Below are 17,569 nucleotides of genomic sequence, written 5' to 3' on the forward strand. Positions count from 1 at the left end.
TGCAGAGGCAGACAAGGCTGGGACCCTGTTGGCCAAATTGCTACGGGATGACACCCCTCAATGTCATCATCAATCGAGGTCACTACCCTCACAGGGGATACAGTGACTACCCAGAGAGATAATAATGAGGCATTTAGACGGTACTACCCAGTGCTTTATAGCAAACCTGCAGGAGGGGTAGACACGCAAATACCATGCCCTCAACTATCAGCAGACGCACAGAAGTGGTTGCTGGGTCCTATCACAAAGTCAGAAATGAGTACTGCCATCAAGGGACTCCTCCGAATTAAAACCCCTGGGATGGATGGCCTGATGGCTGAATTTTATGTCACATATGCGGATTTACTTGTAGCACAGTTGTAAATATTATATAAGGAAGCGCTGGAGAGGCTACCTGCCCCTTACTACAGCGCAGGTGCTCGTGGTATCACTTCCAAAGCCAGGCAGGGACCCCACTGACATGGCTAGCTACCATCCATTTACAATGCTAATGACGGAATATAAAGTACTTAGTAAAGTACTAGCTAACAGACTTCTACTGACCCTACATAAGCTGATCCACATAGATCAGACAGGTTTTCTGCCTGCACTTAGTACATCATTAAACACTAAGAAACTACATCACTTGCTTACAGAGGCCCCAAATCACTATGAACGTGCGGGATGTGTCTCATTGGACATGCGCCAGGCGTTCAACACCATTAAGTGGGAATACATATTCAGGGCCCTAGTGAGATTTGGTCTGCTTGAGGAGTATATCAAGTGGGTTTGCCTCTTGTATGACGCCCCTAGGGCCAGAGCACGGATCAGTGGGCTAATTTCCATGGAATACCAGATACACAGGGGGACGAGGCAGGGTTACCCGTTATCACCACTTATATTTATAATGGCACTTGAACCTTTGGCATTGAAGATCTGGGCAGAACTGACTGATATGGGGATAAAGGTGGACAATGCCACGCACTTACTGTCTGCATATGCGGCCGACATTATCCTATATTTGCATGATCTCCACGCACCTATGGACGCTATGGCTGCGGTGTTTGAGCGCTTCGAACGGAAGTCAGGTCTCGCTATCAACCCACTGAAATTGACTGTATTCTTCTTCAAAGAACAGTTAGTCACAATGCAGTTCAAGGTTGCACCACATACATTTAAATATCTAGGCATTCAAGTATATCGGACACATGCAGACATGTCGGAGGGTAACCTGAATAGAGCCCTTAGAGCCCTACGATCCAATATTACTTTTGGACCACCCTGCCGTTATCGGTAGCGGGTAGGGCGGCAATTGCAAAAATGGTGGTCCTCCCGCTACTACTCTATTATTTTACGAACTTACCACTTATGCTCCCGAGCACCACATTTAAATTAATGAATTACTAATTGAACTTAATGGGGGGTTGGGTAGACGGAGAAGAAGTCTAAAGAGGTTCCAGCGCAGAACGTCCAGAGCTTGGGAGTATCTGACCTCAGAGCGTATTTTTACGCTTGTCAACTGCAGTGGCTGTCCTTCTGGACTGCCTGCGGAATTTACAGGGGGTAGGAATGACAGAACGGGACATAGGACAAGGGGCTCTGCACACTCTCTTACTGCCCAATGGCAAAATCCCATGGGATCTCCCCCCCTCTAATACACACGGCATTACAGTGCTGGAGGACGGCATTGCAGTATACTAGCGCCTCCCCTGCATACGCCAGAAATATACTCCTGCTTGGTATACCTCTGCAGGGTGGAGGCCTAACGACACGAAGACTCACACCTTGGTTAGATATGGGGATCACTATGGTGGCAGACCTCTTTGGAAATGGGATGTTATAGAACCATGATAATTTTGTGAGAGAGACAGGAGCGCCCGCCCACTTATATTTACTACATGCAGCGCTATCGCGATATGTTAGGGTGCATTGGGCCCCACAAAGGCAAGAACCCCCCACACATTATTTAGTAAAAACTCTGTATTACATGGGAAGGGGCTGGCACCTCATCAAGTGGCTGTACATAGGGATACATTCTCACAAACAGGTTGACCTGAGGGTACTGGGACTTGGTTAGGAGCCATACGGCAGAGATCACACAAAGGGAGATGCATGCTACCATAGAGGATTGTATCCTGGGCTTAAGGATAAGAGCGGCCAAATGCAAAGTACAATATAGGTTTGTAAATCTGGCACTTCTGTTGGCAGTGAGGGCCATCACTATGCGGTGGAAATCAAAAACGCTGCCCAATACACATTCATGGCACAGTGAATTGATACGATGGGGGGGGGGGCAGAGAGTGCTGCATTAAGGCGGGAGGAGGCAAGAGCACTGCAGATAACCCCAATAACGCTAGAATGGGACGCCATGTTGGAGACATGTAGGTCCTTGGACATAGCCTTTGATAATTCTGTAGTCAGCACGCAATGAGGTGCATGAGACTGTGATTCAAACCGTAATGTCCTAGGCTACAACCAGGGCACAATGTAGACGGTATAATATGATGTGATAGTAGGGCTGGGACCCAGAATTCGAAGTTAGTACGCATATCAGACTAGTGGATGGGGGGAGGGAACACGCAAAGTTGTGGGATTGTTTGTTACTTGTTTTTGTAAGACAATGATATGACCATACACAGGCATGTAAGTCTGATACAGATAGTTGCAGTGGTACTGATTTGATGTTAATTCGAGACAATAGCAGACAAGTGATGTAAGGACCACAATGTAAAGTATGCCATGAAGTATTGCATGTTTTCTTGAATGTAAGCAAATCCGATCTGATACAGAAATGTATATGCAATGGTGTAAGATGTAAGTCGTAAATACTCTGCAATACCGCAGTTCAGTTGGTACCATGAAAATTAATAAAATCAATAAAAAAAAATTTAAAAAAAGGAATCTAGTTATCCAGTTCAATATCCTTGGTGCAACAACATTAACTGTTGCATGGCTAAACACTTATAAGGTCCCAAAGGCGAGACCTATTGGCTATGCTAATGAAGTTTATTAAAGCAATAGTGAATAATAGTCATTATTTACTAGAAGTATAAAAAGATTGGAGTACAGTTAGCTGGATATGACCTACCATGGTCACTGAGATAAGGAAAAAAAAGTTTTAAATGTATGTTGAGAGTGTGCTGTGTGTGTGTGCCAGCATGTGTGTATGAGTGAAACTGAAGGACAAGGGGTGTGTGATGTCACTTCTGCTGCCCATTTCATTTTGATGGATCGGTGTGACGTCCATGATCATAGGTGTCTTCAGCCAGTATTGATATGCCCTATAAGGGCAGTGTTCTTCCCAATACCGGACAGCACAGTATATATCAGTATGTCGCTAGGCTTATGGGGTTCGACTAGTACGAGTTGTCTGAAGTAAACACAAGCATCTCTGCATCTGCACCCAGAGTTAGACACACTGCAAGCTCACCACCCTTACCCGGATGCAGAGCTCGAAGTTTGGCGTGCTTAGGAGCTCTGAGCCGCCTCGAGGGCGGGCTGGCAGTCTCAGTGTGAAATAGGGCAGCCTATATTTGTCTAAAGGAGCAGCTGTTGTCAGGTACGTCCTACTTTATTTGAATTGGACCGTTAGCAGGCATGTTCCCTTCGCTCAAACTAGCTAGGACAAACAACGTTTAAATACGATTTCTCTGCAGAAAATGCAAACATTCAGGTTGTTACAGATTTGGAACATTTTCAAGCAGATTTACTCCTTTTAAAGCAAGTATTCTCAAGTCTCTGCAGCTCAAGAAACAATAACGCGTCTCTGGCGGGTCTTCTTGGTGCCAGGTGGATCGTGGTCTTAATGGAAACGAGGGTCTTTCCAAGCAGGCGTGGGAGCACGGTGTTTCGGCCCACAGCTGTGCCGTCGTGTTAGGTTTCATGTCCGGTCAATGCCTCCAATAAAGAGCTTAGGACTTGGAAAACGAGAATGGAATTAATTATTATTAGCGCAACAGCAGGTGCAGTGGTACCATGGCAGACCTCGGTAGGAGGGAACAACTATATCCCTATTATTTGCTTAATTTTCCAGGTTTTCAATAGGATTCATGACACCCTGCTAAATCGCCGAGTCAGTAATTAGTGGGCAAGGATGTGTCGTCCAATCAGCTTCACAAAACAAAAATTGAATTATGTTATGTCCAAGCTGAAGTTCATCTTGTTGGCCCTACTTGAAGAAAGAACAAACCAGCAAAAGTGAAACTGATCGTGATCATGAATAAAGGAGGGCGGAAAAAAAGGGGAAAAGGAAAATTAAACTGACGAGGAGGGGGTGGGGGAGAGGATTCACACGCTGGAAGGCTGTAAGGCTTAATGAGCCTTGACAGAAACCCACATGGTGGCTGCGCATGTGCACACGCGCGTGAACGCTAGCTTGAGCCCAGCAAAAGACTCTGGTAGCGATTTCTGAAGCCCCTTACTAAAAGTCGAGCAAGCAGCGGATGCGCTGCTCTAGGTTGGACCTAAAAATTAGCCAGTTTTGACTGATTATATTTTTTTAATTCTCACCTCTGCACCACACTTTCTATCAGTTTCTTTTTGGCTATGTATTTAATTAATTTGTGTGTACAATGTGTATTTTTCACAAAGGAAAGAGCAGTGACCAAGACGTTGGGTAGAACACAAATACATAAATGGTACCATACAAGTTCTTGTGGTGTAGTTTCTGGTCCACCTAGTGAGTCACAATATTTTCCTGTACAGAAAAGATCAATTTACAGTAGCTATGTTGCCTGTTCTAGAAGTCATAAAAACAGAAAATATTTTAAATACCCCTAATGGAAAAATAAAGGACTAACACATTTGACTTCCAATTGCATAATTGGTCCCTAAACAAATGTTATTGCATTGCTTGTTTTTTAACAATTTCACTGCTAGGCATTAACAACAGTTTGCTGTGCTAAAGTCACTACCTTTACAGCTTTTAGGATTATGGAGAGCTGAATTAAAAAAACATTTTTGTTACCACAGTTTTGGCATTTTTCAAAGAGGTAGCCCTTATTTTCAATTTTTTGTGCTTTCATCCTACTTCCAGTATGTGGTATAAACCAGTGCCAAACCCATAAATCGTCCAGGACAGCTACATATTTCTGAAAAGTAGACAACATTCTGAATTCATGAAGGGTCAAATGTGTATATCCCTTGAGGTTTTCCTAAGGAAACTAACTATTGAAATAAAGAAATATAGAAAATGAGTAGGAAAAGTAGGCATTTGTGACAACGTTTTCATCTGTAAGTTTTTGTCACAATGGCCGATTTACAAAAGCAATGTACCATTACATTTACTAGACCCTTTTGGTTGTAGGGATATATAAGGTTTATAGGTTCTCTAAGAATCCAAGGTTCCCAGAGCCAAAAACTGAGCTGCACTGTATAATGGTTTTTCATAGTGTAATGAGTATAGACCAATTCAAATGGTAACACATGTAGAGCAAAAAATGGGTATCAAAGTTACCTATTTGTTTCTGAAATGGGCACAATATGGGGAGTTTAGGAGCAGTGGTTATTTGTACATTTGTGAATTTGTGGGCACCAGTTAAACATATGATTTAGAAGGTATTTTTCAAAATGTCATTTTTTTTACCTTTTACCCGCTGGCTTACATTTGGAAGGCCCAAATGCAGTAAAATATAATTGGTAATAAAAATACAATTCAATTCTATGATTCCACATGTCTTCTGATATAAATGGTACCTTATTTGTGCAGGTAGTGCCAGCGACAGGAAATTGACCAAAACGCAACATGGACACATCAAATATTTCCACTCAAAACTGACCCATTAATTGCAAAGTGGGTAGCTGTGAATTTTAGGACCGTGCTTAGCGGGCACCTACTGAAACCTGGAAAAACTTGTAAATTGTTTTAGAACTAAACACCATGGTTGTTTACCCAGAATCCCTTGCAAACTTCAACATTTGACTTAAAAAACATATTTTCCTCACATTTTTGTGAGGAAAAGTTCTGAAATCAGCAGGGGAGCCACAATTTTCCTCCCACCCAGTCAGCATTCCCCTAAATCTTCTGCTACAGAATGGTACCTCATGTGTGGGTAGGCCTAGAGGTCGAAGCAGAAAGTGGCCCAAAACACAACATGGATACATCACATTTTTACACTCAAAATGGACCCATTTGTCTTGACTGCTGCACTCCGGCTCAAAGTAGATCCCAGACTGGTAGAACTGGAACGACTGGTGCCCTGCGTCAATGGCCACAGAGACGGGACCAATGGAGGCCACCGCTTTCATCAGCTCCTTCTCGTTGCCGCTCTCAATGTCGGTGAAGCCGGTGTCATTGGCAGAGTTGTACTGAGGATCGTAGTGGCACTCCTGGATAGGATAAGGATTGGAGTCCTCGGAATCAATGCCCTTGTTTTCCAGCGCATACTGGAAAGCCTGGGCCATAAGCCCACCGTTGCAACCCTGGTTTCCTTCAGTCCGGGATTAGTCTACAAGATTCTGTTTGTTGAGAGAAACAAGGGTGCCAGTCTTTTTGAAGTTCTGACCTTCAAGTGCACCCAGTGGTGCTGAAAGCCCAGCAGGATCCACAAGACCCCAGGTCTTTGACATGTGTCACGTAACCATGCTCTCTCCAGTCTACAGATTTGGGAGCTTTGAAGAATTTTGGCGCCAGAAACATGGATCCCTTGAACTTCCTTTCAGGCTTCTGTTTGTAGCCATTCATAAGTTGCCGGAATTCCTCTGTTGGCATATCACCAAACTGGTTCATCCCCAGATGGAAAGTGTGCTTCCCAAGAGTGTAGTCCAGGTTATGCATTTCAATCATTTTAAGGTTTTTCTCCCACACCATGTTTCGTGCCATGTCTTCCACAGTTCCCAGTGAGAGTCCAGTGACTCTCACAGACACCACAGGGTGCTGGTGGTGGGGTACGGGTTCGAGGAATCCGACGAAGATTGCATTGTGAAGAACAGCAGGAACGAGACGTGGGGCAACAAAGGTTACATCTACATGGCCAAAGACAAGAACAACCAGTGCGGCGTTGCAACTGCAGAAAGCTACCCACTAGTGTGAACAAGACTTTACTGGAGTGACTGGACCACTGCTGCAAGGCTAGAGTCCTCCGGATTTTAATGTAGTACCTGTATAGCCTTTTATTCAAGGATGGTGTTTTAACCCACCTGGTTAATTCACGGAAAGGACTTCAGTGCCACTTAATCTTGCCCTGCAACACACTTGTAAATGTCCAGTTAATCACTGGCTGCTATTGTTTACAAATGTTAATGTTTTTATTTGGTTTATTGCACAACCTTTTTATGTAAGGTGAATAAATGTGATTTTTTAGTTAAAAAAAAAAAAAGAAAAAACGGACCCATTTGTTGCAGGTGGGTAGCTGTGGATTTTGGGCCCTAGCTCAGCCGGCACAGAGGCCAACCTACAAAATCTGTTCAGTTTTTATAACTAGCTACCTTGGGAAATCCAGGATGGGGTGACTTGCGCGGCTCTTACAAGGTTGTTTTAGCCAGAATCCCTTGCAGACTTCAATCATTGGCTAAAAATCTAATTTCCTCACATTTCTGTGATGGGAAGTTCTGGAATCTGCTGGGGAGCACAAATGCCCTCCCTTCTATAATTCCCTCACTTGTCTTGATAGAAAGGCGGCCCTTTTTGTGTGACTGGGCCTAGTGCATGCGACAGACACACATCAAACCTAGGTCAATGGTTGTCTTGAGGAGCGACTCTCATTGACCCTGGTTTGATTTGTGCCGGTCGGGGCGCTAGGCCAAGTAACACAAGTATCGGGACAAGTGGGGGAATGCTAGATGGGAGGAATCTTGTGGAGGCCAGATGATTCCAGTAGGTTTTGTCACAGAAATGCAAGGTAAATGTGCACAAGAGGCAGAGTTTGAGGTTTGCAGGGCATGGTTGGTAATAAAACTTTGAGATCCACGCAAGAATACTACCCTGGATGCCCGGATGTCTAGTTTTCAGAAATGTCTGAGTGTGGTAGGTTTCCCCAGGTGGCAGGTGACCCTAGCTCAAAAAGTGCAGCCATTCAACATAGAAGTAGGACTATATTGGGACTTAGCCCAACTATGCTACTCAAATGTATATTAAAAAAAGCATCCCAAATCATAATTTTTCTTTTTGCCAAAAAGATGAAGATGCTTTAGTCCCCAAGAGGGCAGAACGATTGTTGAGCTCATATTGGAGGTGGTGGCTATGCCAGATGTGTGGGTCGGTTTGCAGGCCACCCCCATACCTTGTAGCAATAAAAAAAAGTCTTGGTATCTAGCGGGCACTCCCACTGGTGCAGATTGGAGTAAAAGACTTCCTCACTGCCGACACAAATGGTGGCTATGCTCACAACAATTGCACATCCAATTTTCAGCACTATTGTTAGGGATGTTAAATTATACACAATATACCTGCTTGTGAGATAGAGATGCTAGCTACCAAGGTAATAGAGACACCCCGCCACCTAGGGTGTTTACTTGCCTAGGACAATGCCCTTGGCAAAAATTATACAAAATAATAAGTACCAGAGCATGCATAGAAAGTCCATACAATAAACAAAGTAGTCCTGATATAAAGTCCTTCAACTTCCTTGTCCTATTTTGTGAAGTTATTTTATTCCATTTGTAGTTTCCATAATGTTCGGTCTATACTAGCAGGAACAGCCAATATCTGGTCTATACAAGCAAAAGAAGCCAACACGTATTTCGCCTGTTGTACTTTTTCAAGGCTGAGCATCCAGTTGTAAAGATAATGTTCAAAGAAGTCCAAGAGATATGGAGGAGATCTTGTCAGAACCTTGGGAGCTAAGAACATGAGATCTTCCTATAAATGGATGCTCGAAAGTCAGCCAGGAGCGAAGTAAGTCTAAGATCGTAATGTGGATGTATATTCCACTTCTCTCCTCCGCCAGTGAAGTGCTTTGAGGAGTCACGTCTCTCCCTGATAAATGTGTCAGGTGAGGGTGTTCTATGAAATTAACCTGTGCAGCCGAGGCCGCTACGAGAAGGTCTGCGTCCAAAAGCTCAGTCTAGAAGCACACCTTGATAAGCTTGAAAAGTGTTCGACGTCCATGTAAAGTGGCACACTGTAGGGCCTCTTATATGCCCTCTGGGTTGCAGGTCATTTGATCCGTGGGGTTAGACCCAATGCCTAGGCAGGCTGACCCCACCTATTTCTTTTCAAAACAATCATCCCTGGTGTCTAGTGGACTTCTGCACTCGTGGGGGCAGATTGGAGGTCACAACAAGACATTTGTGCCCAGGTTACGAAGAGGTCAGTCACCCATTGCCGGGGGGCAATTCACTCCTCCAGATATAGTCCCTGGTGTTCTAGTGGACTTTCTGTTCCCTGCTGGGGGTAGATTGGAGGAAGACACTTCCACTCTGCCCTTGATAGAGAGCAGAAAGACATGCTCGAATTATTTAAAAGGGTGGAGGCTGGGCTTATGCCTAGGTGGGCTCCCACCACACATTTATGCCCCTACTGAAAAAAATCCCTGGTCTCTAGTCGGCTTTCTTTCCCCAGGTGGGTGCATAAAGACTTTTGGGCCTGGGGAGGGGTGACCACTAGCCCATGCGAGGGGGCAGATACCATAGCTACCTCACCCAAAAAAGAGTCCCTGCCATATAACAATACATTTCAGTGACAAGAATATTATGGAATGCAACTTTAGTTCAATGTAGCATAAAATCCCCTGTTGGGTGATGAATGTGAAATACTGACTATCCACAGTCTAAATTATATCAAACCATTTTAAAGCTTTTCAAGTAGTTTAAGCATATAGAGAATAAAACCAGAGTAGTTCTAAGTTCCAACCAATGAGACCAGAAAAATATAAAGATGTGTTAATCATACCTCAGTATGTATGTTATACTTTGCCAGCTTTGTTAGGTTATTGATGTACTCAGTTTCACACAACATCCTAGGTGACTTTCAATTCCAGAAGATACTTTTTTTAAACTGTTTTCAGTCTCTTCACTATCCATAGAGTGCAACATTTGTTTGGGGGTTCATTCAGAAATAGAATAGTTGGGGTGAACTGAGGATCCACAGTTCAATTCATTAAACTTTATTCGATTTTATAGTAAAATCCTAAAAGTGTACAGCACATACAACAACAGCAGCTTTAAAAGTATACAGCTCTATGTATGGCAGCAACAATACAAAAAAACCTCAAATGAGTTACATCAGATGTAAATTGATAACAGTTGTGCATGTCTTAGTGTTGGTAAGAACTTCTGTCCACCATTGCAGAACATGACATTCAATAAACACATGCACATATCCAGCATTAACCCTGTTGCCTCTCCAGCAGCTGCTATTATCGTTTACACTTCGATTATTGAGTTTTGTGGAGTCCAGTTTTTTTTTTGCAGTAACTGTTGCTGTGTTATGAGGAGCTGCTGATGCGGGCTAAGTAGTTTGTATGACTTCAATATTTTAAGTCAGTGGTGTCTGAAGGTCCATATATTCCTTCAGCTTTGCTTCAAGCTTTCAAAAGATGTTGTCATGTACTCCTTTGTGGCTATACTACAGAAGATGATAGATATGAGGTGTGTTTTCTTCTTCCTATGTTTGTTAAAGTTAAAAAAGCAGGGAAACTCCAGTTGTTAATCCTTTACATGCATTAAAGCTGAAGAAAAACAATAGCTCTCAATTGGAGGTGATACCAAATATCATTTTACGTAAGGTTATATAAATCTTGCAATTTCTTATAAGATGTCATCCTAGCCTTCACTTATGCCTGTCTTACATAGAGGATACTTAAAGCACTCCAAATGATTTCAATACAAATATTTGCATGGGATTTTAAAGAATGGATTACATTAACTTGCAGGTTTGCTTGTATGTAAAGATGTGCGCATGGCCCTTGGGGCTGATGTGGTATTTCTGTTCCCGAAATTAAAACTACCACAGAAATCGGTAATTTTGGGAAGGGGAAATATAGTGATATTCTGACTTTGCACCTGAGCGACCCCAGAAAGTGGGAGGTTACCACAATTAATTTCCACTAATTTTCCTTTTTCAGCCGACTTCTCACCCACTGTTTTCTAAGCTTTTAGTACCAGGGCGGGAATAGTCCCCCTGCCAAATACGGAGTTTCTTCACACTTGAAATGGAGGCATAAATATTGTAGTACCTGAGGGTTAACTTACATATAAGTCAATTATGCATTTTATTTTTATCTGCTCTGTTACCAACATCATTTTTGGTAAACATATCTTGAATTGTGGCATTACTTTAGCTACTGCACAGCCTGACCGCACTGAGAGCTAATACACAGGAAGTGACTCATTTTCCCATGCACTTTATGCAGACCTTTGATCACCTTTAACAAAATCATTATATTTTGGTGAAGGAAATATGCAGCTTTGACCCTGTGTCTGGAACCCTATTCTTAGAGTTTGACCAGGGATTAGGAAGCACTGTGATGCGGGAAGCGTCCTACTTCAGGTATTCAGCTAAAACAACTGTAAGGTTTGCTGCTCCACGCTGGTGATTGATTGGCTGCTGTGAAGCCATTCATTGCAAATCCTTAGGATTAGGGGCTTTCTCTTCCACCAGTAAATGGAATCAATCAGTTGTGACACTTTGTCTGTGTGCCATAATGTTGCTGATAGCCAAGACATCCGAAAGTTTCAACCCTTCATCATTTCATGTGACACAGATCTGTGGCTGTCTTGAAGCAGAGGCATCAGCTGGATCTCATGGCCGGCTCTAGGGCGGTGCGACCTAATTTCGGATGGGGCATCATGTTAGAAGTATATTATGGGTTTAAAAGCATTAGCTGCCGCATTCCTCGTTGCCAACAATTTTCAGGCAACAATAAAAATGTCAAGATAACTACGGTGGTTAATGTTTTTCCTGGAGAGAGAGATGGGAGGTTTGTCTAGTGGAAGTTTTGACTCATAGTAATGCAGCTCAGAGGGTTAACATGCCTGCTGCAAAGAATGTGTACCATTCAGATCACAAAGTGCATATAATGTAAATAGGTCAGTGGGTTACTGCTTTTATCTGAGAGATCCTTTATTACTTACAGTTTATAATTTATAATCCTAACATAGAACAGTGAGCTAATAAGTCTTTTGTTATCCTAATCTAGGAAAAAAGATTCATTTCTATAGAAATCAATTCTGCTTATTAAAGAGAACCCCTAACCATGATGTTACTTTTTAAATTCTTAGTTTGTGCTTCTCCAGACCAAGCACTCAAACTATCCTGCATACCAGTATGGATGACATGTGACTACTACACCTTGTAGTCCTCTGTCTTGTGTAACATTTCATATACACTGATTTACACACCTATGATTGATTGTCTCTGTGTAGTGTGTGTGATGTAAAGTGCTCTGACACCCTACATTGGTGTGAGTGGCGGTATCGCTATAAAACAAGTTAAATGCATCTGAGAGAGAGCGGTTGTGGAGAGCTGTGGCATTGTTAAAGGGTGGTAGTGAGGGAATCCGTGGGGAAGGTGGTAATTGGGGGGTGCCAAAACACATTGTTGCACTCAGCACCACCAGCGCTATAGCCCTGCTGATTCTGGATCTAGACGTCTTAAAGTCTTCATTACGAGGACTTGGTAAATGTGATATCTTTTTGAGCTTGTAAAGAGTACTTACTTTAGCTGGCGTCCCCTTGGCCCTTGCCTGTGGCCACTACAACAGCAAAGCCTAAGTTACATTTTATTTTATTTGTAGCACGCACTCTAACCCATTGAAAGGCAAGAATTTTATAGACATAGAGGAGAAACGTCTAATTACAGAAGAGTTTACATGTGCAAGTGATACATTTCCCACTTGTAATAATAAATGTGAGAAAGATCTTACTGCAAAGAGAGTTATTTGTTAGGTCCATGAAAGGAATGTAGGGGAGAAAAAAATGTGAAGGCTCTTAAGTGAGTAGTTTTTGTCAACCTGTATGCTTTGTTGGCTATGATGGACTGTAAGCAGATACCGGGACGGTAGGCAAAGATGTAGATGGTAATTCTGTGTGCTCTAAATTTCCTGCAAAGAAGCGTTCTTTAATTCCACCTGTGGGACTACAGACCAGAGGGCCATGCTGTCACACTCTTTTTAACATTACCAGATGCTCCCAGGTTGGTAGGGATAACAACGTTCTAGTTCTGAACTTTCATTTTACATTCCATTTTTTTTACAAATTACCATTTTATGCAAGGCATTCCCCCAGATTTTCTGCCTTTTTTTTACTGAATCCGCTTTTGCTGGTATGGGAAAGTGCCCTTTTTTGACATGGTCCCCCCCACTTCTTGCCTGGTATTTGTATCTGATTTTGACTGGTGCACTGGGTTCCTGCTAAGCAGATCTCTTTCCCCAAAAACATGCAATTGTACCCCAAATAGCAATACCTTTATCACTCCCTGCAAGTCCCCAGTAAGAGGTACCCCTGATACCTAGGGCAAGGAGGCTAAAGAGGGACCTTGATGGCTGCAGTACGAATTGTGCCACCCTAAAGGACCCCTCACCAAACACATACAGACTGCCACTGCAGTCTGCATTTCTTTGTGAAGACAAAAGTGAAAACACAACATGGCACACATCCGTGTGTGTCATGCCGGCAGGCAATGCATGCAGGATAGGTAAATCACCCCTACGGCAGGCCTTACAGCTCTAAGGCAGGGTGCACTATATTACATTTGAGGGCCTAGCTGCATGAGCAGATTTGCTCCTGTGCTGGTCAGCTCTCTTGCTGCCAGTACAAGTGAACAGGGAAGCCATTTTGAGTACATTTGCTAGACACTGGCGAAAGCAAGTTTACCAGCTACGTGATGGCTTCACTGAAAATAGACATGTTTGGTATCAAACATCTTGTGTCAATAAACTCACACTGATTCCAGTGTTGGATTTAGTGATACATGCCCACAGAGAGCACCTTAGAAATGCCCTCTGGAAACATACCAGCTGTTGGTGTGCTGACTGACTGGTTTTCACCAGCCTGCCACTAGGGACATGTTTCCGACCACCAAGGGTGAGAGCTTTTGCTCTCAGGAGACCAGAAATCAAGGCTACTTAGGCGGAGGGTGCTCAGCCTCCCCCACCCCCCACCCCTAAGACTGACCTGCAAATTAGCATTCCAAGGCAGGGGAGATTCTAAGAGCCCACCGCTTTGGAATGCTAATCTGGCTTCTCTCACAAGAGAAGAAGCCAACCCATCTGTCTAGGGACCTTTGGCACCTGGACAGGTGGGAAAATTAGCTAGTCAGATAGGCATGTCCACCCTCAGGTCAGTACCACCCCTAAGGTGGGCTGCCTGTAGTGGCAGTGCCTTTTCCAAATTAACCATCAGGATAATGGCAAGTTTAGGATCTCTGGGACAGGGCTATGCCCACTTCCCACAGCAAGGGGCCCTTACTCTCCTCAGAACACTCCTGGATCTATGGGGATCTATGGGGAATCATGAGGAGGACTACCCTGCTGTCTGAAGAGCCTAAAGGAAGACTTGGCCTGCTTGTCTTGAATACACACAAGGGGGGCTAGGAGGAGATTTAAGGACCTGCGTGAGCAAGCTCCCCACTCTTAGTAAATATCACAAAAAGAGCCCACGTGTCCAGGGAAAGAGTCTAAGGTACAAGGGGACTTTGTGAACCATGTGATGGAGGGGGATCCCTTTTAAGGATGGTTCCCCTCACACGCCAAAGGTGTCATGCTTCATCATAGGGATGCCTCCTCACATCAAGAACCTAGTCAAGATGTGGGCTACAACCCGCTCGCTGCGAGGGAGGAGCAGAGGGATGTTGTATGTTTGAGAGGAAGATTGTTCTAAAACCCTTTGTGAGTGTGTTGTGTTGAAAGTGACAAAGTCCACTTGTAACTCAGACTCTTGTTGTGGACCCGTGGGCTCTTTTTGTGATAGCTACTTGTCTTGAACCCTGGACCCCAGTGGTCACTCCAAGGTTCAGCTGGCTGACCTGTTTCAGCTACAAGGGTCACAACAAGCTACAAGAGATCTCTTTCCTGCATTCCCAGTGAACCAGTCCCTACTGGACCAGCGTAGGTCTTAGATGCTGGCCTCTGCTCGAGTGAGTCTTGACCCCACAAGTGTTGTCTCCAAGGTCCTGAAGTCTTGGCTGGCGCCAAAGTGTACTCCTCCTGAAGTTTCCTGAGACTTACAAAATGTTTGCCAACTTAAGCTCTGAGAACCGACTGGCGACCGGCTCCAACTTGCCAAGCCCGTACAACTAAGGTGGATCACAGCTGGGTCAAAGATGAAGGTTGCTCCTGCAATGTTCTTCTCCACAGCAGCAAATCGGATACAGCAGGACCTCAATGAGAAGATGTGCTTCTTTTTGGAGCCTTCTTTGGCTAAAGCATGCAGCCTAGCCCAGCAGGAAGAATCCAAGCTCAAAAAGTGACTAAGTCAGAAGGTATAAATCTTCACCAGGTGAACTCAAAAAGTATCCGACGGGGGGTGGACCTTCTCTGGGCACAAATTAAAATGTCCCCAGCTCTGACGTTTCCCACCAAAAGTCAACTGCTTCACCAAGACCTCATCCAGAGGCTACATGACAATGTGGAAATCTCTTCAGCTACAGCCTTCTGCCTTGCCCCACTGAGGATTTTTTATTTCCAATCTAGAGAATAGGCCCAAAGGAAAAATATTTAACTGAAACAAACCTGGTTCCCATATCAGACCCGGGGTCCCTTGTTTTCGCCCTTAACTTTTGACTTTGTCCCTGTCAAGTGCAACCAGATGACTTGTAATTTGCATGTAACACTTTTTGGTGCTATTTTGATCTTTAAACTTTAGAAATTCAGAATTTAATTTTTTGGGGTTTTGGTGTAATTTAATTTATTCACATATTCTCTATTTTTCTAAGTTAGGTTTGGATTTTTGTTTTGTGGTGTTTTCATTCTATTACTGTTTGAGTAGTGCATACATACATTATATATTGCCTCAAAGTTATGACTGACTGCATTGTGCAAAGTTACCAGTCTGATGAGCACAATTTTATTTAGTGGCTTTTGTGCTTCACCCTAACAAGGATTGTGATTATTAGTGGAGGTGTGCTCTCACCCTCCTCAACTAGTACTCCCAATTTCTTACATCATTATTTTGAATTGTATTAGCCCAATTGGATGAGTTGGGGCGTACCAGGACAACACCTCGCAGAATACAACTGATTTTCAAAGCAAATCTTAGGATCGTCCCTGACGACATAGAGAAATCTGGTAACCGAACTCTTGCTTTCACCTTTATTAAAACACCTTCATTCCAGCTTGCTTTTGATGGGCTCCTATGCTAGAAATCAAATTTAATGCCATAGAAATTGGCTGATTTTAATTGGAAGGCCTGTAAGACACCAAAGTGGCTGCACTACCTCCTTCATCATCTGTGTGCTGCCTGTCCTTCTCAGGTGCTAACTCTCGTTTCCTGTGTTTAACTCCATCCTTCCCACTCCCCATGTCTCTCTAGTCTTCTACACTGATGCAGTGGTGGCCTTTGCGGGCAGACTATATTCTGCACTGTGTGCACGAGATTCACAGGTATTGAAACTTCGAATCAAAATGACCCTCAAATGCACATTAGCGGATGGTCACATGGGGTCAGTGTTTCTTCGGACTATAACTTGGTTATGAATCCAAAACCACAAAGACAACTTATCTAGTAGCTGGCACCAAGCCTGTCCACCTTCCACCCCTTTTGTTGCCAAGGAAGGGGGCCCCAACCACATCCATATCCTCTCAAACACCATGGCCAGCAGGTCAAGGGAACCATAGAGAGGGTGCCAGCATCAGAAGTAGGTTGTAGTTGCTATTCCCACTACTTTCTGTTGCCAAAGATGGACAGAGGCCGGTGTCTTATCCTAGACCTCTGCCTTCTCTATCTGTTCCTGAAAAAGGAGACATTTATAATACTCAGTCATGCAAGCTCTGTCTGACCTGGACCCATGAGACTGTATGGCAGTGTATGACTTTCAGGAGGTATATTTCCAGATCCCTGTCCTGCCTGTCTACAGACATTACCTGAAGTCCACGGTGGGGCAAGTTTCCTGTGCTCCCATTTTGTCCTTACCAGCACCCCTTGGCTGTTCACGAAAGTCATGGCAGCAATTGCAGCTCATCTGCGGAGTTCAAGGGTTGAAGTATTTCTCTACTTCGACAATTGGCTGTTGAAAGCGGGCAGTTATCTTCCACCTCCTAACTACAGTGAACCTAATGTGTTTGCTGGGGTTCACTATCAACGTTTCAAAGTCAAACTCAGCTCCCTCTTAAATGCTCCTTTCCATCAGAACTGCAATGGACACAGTGCAGTTTTTGCACAATCCTCCCCAGCAGCGAGTCAAGGATTTTTAGGCTATGATACTGATGTTTCAGCATCTGTTCTGGATTTCGGCAAGAATGACCCTAAGATTGTTGGACCTCATAAACTCCTGCATCCTGCTTATAAACTCATTCCTATTGGCAAAATTGGGCTCTGTAGTGGGACCTGAAGTCCCAGTGGGTACAGCACCAGTGAAATCTGTGCAACATGGGCCCGATCTCAGAGGGAACTGCGAAAGATCTGCAATGGTGGATGATGAACCATGACTGGGCCAGTGGCAGACCACTTTACCTTCCCCAACCAAAGCTGACTATGGGACAAATGTGTTAATTGT

At 43.8% G+C, this 17,569-nt stretch overlaps 1 protein-coding gene and 1 pseudogene across 1 annotated transcript in view; one reads left to right on the plus strand and one right to left on the minus strand.

The window, feature by feature from the left end:
- Nucleotides 1-17,569, plus strand: part of FBLN1 (fibulin 1) — a 911,174-nt gene that overhangs the window by 816,253 nt on the left and 77,352 nt on the right. The gene's annotated exons all lie outside the window — the stretch shown is intronic.
- On the minus strand, nt 4,854-6,787 carry LOC147733855 (procathepsin L pseudogene; annotated as a pseudogene).

Source organism: Lissotriton vulgaris, chromosome 1_2 (assembly GCF_964263255.1).
Source record: "Lissotriton vulgaris chromosome 1_2, aLisVul1.2, whole genome shotgun sequence".
NCBI lineage: Eukaryota > Metazoa > Chordata > Amphibia > Caudata > Salamandridae > Lissotriton > Lissotriton vulgaris.